The 2,498-nt window shown below is 37.6% G+C and overlaps 1 non-coding gene across 1 annotated transcript; it reads left to right on the plus strand.

Moving 5' to 3' along the window:
- The first annotated feature begins 1,984 nt into the window (after positions 1-1,984).
- LOC144330942 (U6 spliceosomal RNA) lies at positions 1,985-2,087 on the plus strand. The gene has a single exon (XR_013397650.1). It is a non-coding gene; the product is annotated as a U6 spliceosomal RNA (small nuclear RNA).
- Positions 2,088-2,498: the final 411 nt, after the last annotated feature.

Below are 2,498 nucleotides of genomic sequence, written 5' to 3' on the forward strand. Positions count from 1 at the left end.
AAACAAAAGGTTAGCAAAGATGTTCTGCCCACAGTGCACATTCACCGGGAGTGAAGAGAGTGAATGAAAAAGGAAGACATTTACTCCTGAACTCTACTGCTAACCTAGAAATGGGTGCAGCACACCAATATGACACATATATACATATGTAACAAACCTGCCTGTTGTGCACATGTACCCTAGAACTTAAAGTATAATAAAAGAAAAAAGAAAGATAGGATGATGAATCCTCTGCCTTTGGTTTGATGTGAGTGCTGAGTCTTAGTCTACTTACTCCCCACCTAAAGGGAAAAGTGGCTACCTTTATTTAATTAGGATCTTGCTGTTTCAAAACTGGAAAAAATCTGTAGATCAATAGACCAGGAAGAGATTTTAGAAATCATCTAATCTAGTCCTCACATTTCACAAATAATTATAAACATTGACATTTCTGCACTCAGGAAGATGGAAAAGTACTTCTCCATATTCCTTTTGAAAAGTACAGCTCTTTATCCTTCATATTATAAATGTAGTAGGCTGACTAAGGAACTCAGTATTCAAAGAATGACAAAGTGGCAAGTATCCTGGGCTTTCTTTTTGCCTAATACATATCAGAGTTGGAGCTGAAGAGGCAGGCAACTAGGAAAGCCAAAGAATCAGGAAATGGACAGCCTAGCAAGATAGAAAGCTGGTAGATAATAACCTCTCTACTCTCACCAACCACAGAAATGAAAACCAGAAATGAAAGAAGGGACATTACCACCAATTTTACAGAAATCAAATGGAGTGTAAAGAGTACTATGAACAATTGTATGCCAACAAATTGGCAACCTAGATGAGATGGATGAATTCCTAGAAATGTACAACCTATCAACACTGAATCATGAAGAAACAGAAAATCTGAATAGGCCTACGTATTAGTTTACTAGGGCTGTCATAACAAAATACCACAGACTGTATTGCTTAAACAATGGAAAATTATGTTTCCACAGTTCTGGAGGCTGGAGGTCCAAGATCAAGGTGTCTGAAGGTTTGATTTCTTCCAAGATCTATGGCCACATGCAGATGGCCACATTCTCACTTTGTTCTCACTCGGCCTTTCCTTTGTGTCTTGTTTGATGAGGAAGGAATACTTCCAAACTCATTCTATGAAGCGAGCCTTACCCTAATACCAAAGCACACACATATCTGGCATCTCTGTCCATATCCTAATCTCTTCTTATAAAGACATGTATTGGATTAGGGCCACCCCTAAAATCTCATTTTAATTACTGCTTTAAAAGCTCTATCTCCAAATATAGTCACATTCTGAGGTAATGGAAGTTAGCGCTTCAATACATTAATGGCAGTGGGGGGACACAATTCAGGCCATAACAACCTATAACTAGTAAAGATAGTGAATCGGAAATCAGAAACCTCCCAACAACCTTCCAGATGACATCACTTGTGAATTCTACCCAACTTTTTTTAAATTAACACCAATACTTTTCAAACTCTTCTAAAATGTAAAAGAAGGAGGAGCACTTCCAAACTCATTCTATGAGACCAGACTTACCCTAATACTAAAGCCAGACAAAGACATTATAGATAAGAAAACTTGCCACTGGCTAGTAACAAGATTCCCCCCTCCTACAGTATCAGTAGAGACCACATGCAAAGTGTAGACTTCCACCTCTATAGGCAAAAATGAAACACCCCTTTCTCCTTGCTGGAGAAGTTTCAGAAGAGGTCTAATGAAGAGTCATGATGTTCACCAGTGCCCAGCAGCAATGAAATCACCCCCATTGCAGTATCAGTGGAGACCATATGGGAAGCTGAACTTCCACCATTGCTCGTCAGTAGTGAAGAGTTCCCTCCTCGGGTGTCATCAAAAGCCAAGTGAGGTATCAGTATTTTACCTCCAATTGACAGAAATGATGCAGTACACACCTCCCCTTCTCCTCCTGGAGCAGTGGCAAGAAAAGCAGCTAAAACAAAAGGCTTAAATAAGATCCATATCTTATTCTTGCTTCAACAGCACAAATAACAAAATTGGAATGATGCAGAGAAGATTACTATGGCCACTGCACGAGGATGTCGTGGAAATTCATGAAGCATTCTATGAAAAAAAGATCGAGATCTCAAAACATAGTATTTTAGTGACCCAGTTTCTATAAAAAAAAAATTATTCATCATACTGAGAACCAAAAAGATCTCAAGCTAAATGAAAAAAGACAATCAATAGGTGTAAGTGCCACTGACAGAGATGTTGAAATTTACTGGGAAAAATTTTTAAAGGAGCCATAATTTTTTTAACGCTCCAATGATCAATGTAAACATGCTTGAAATAGGTGAAAAAATAGTAAATTTCAACAAAGAGATATAAAGTTTCAAGAAAGAAATAGAAGATATAAAGGAGAATAAAATGGAAATTATAGAACTAAAACATACAATAAATAGTCAGTATAAAAATCTCAGTGAGTAGGCTGACTGTAAGAATGGATGGGAAAGAGGAAAGAATCAGTTATCTGGAAGGTAAA

Source organism: Macaca mulatta, chromosome 8, assembly GCF_049350105.2.
Source record: "Macaca mulatta isolate MMU2019108-1 chromosome 8, T2T-MMU8v2.0, whole genome shotgun sequence".
In the NCBI taxonomy this organism is placed as follows: Eukaryota; Metazoa; Chordata; class Mammalia; order Primates; family Cercopithecidae; genus Macaca; species Macaca mulatta.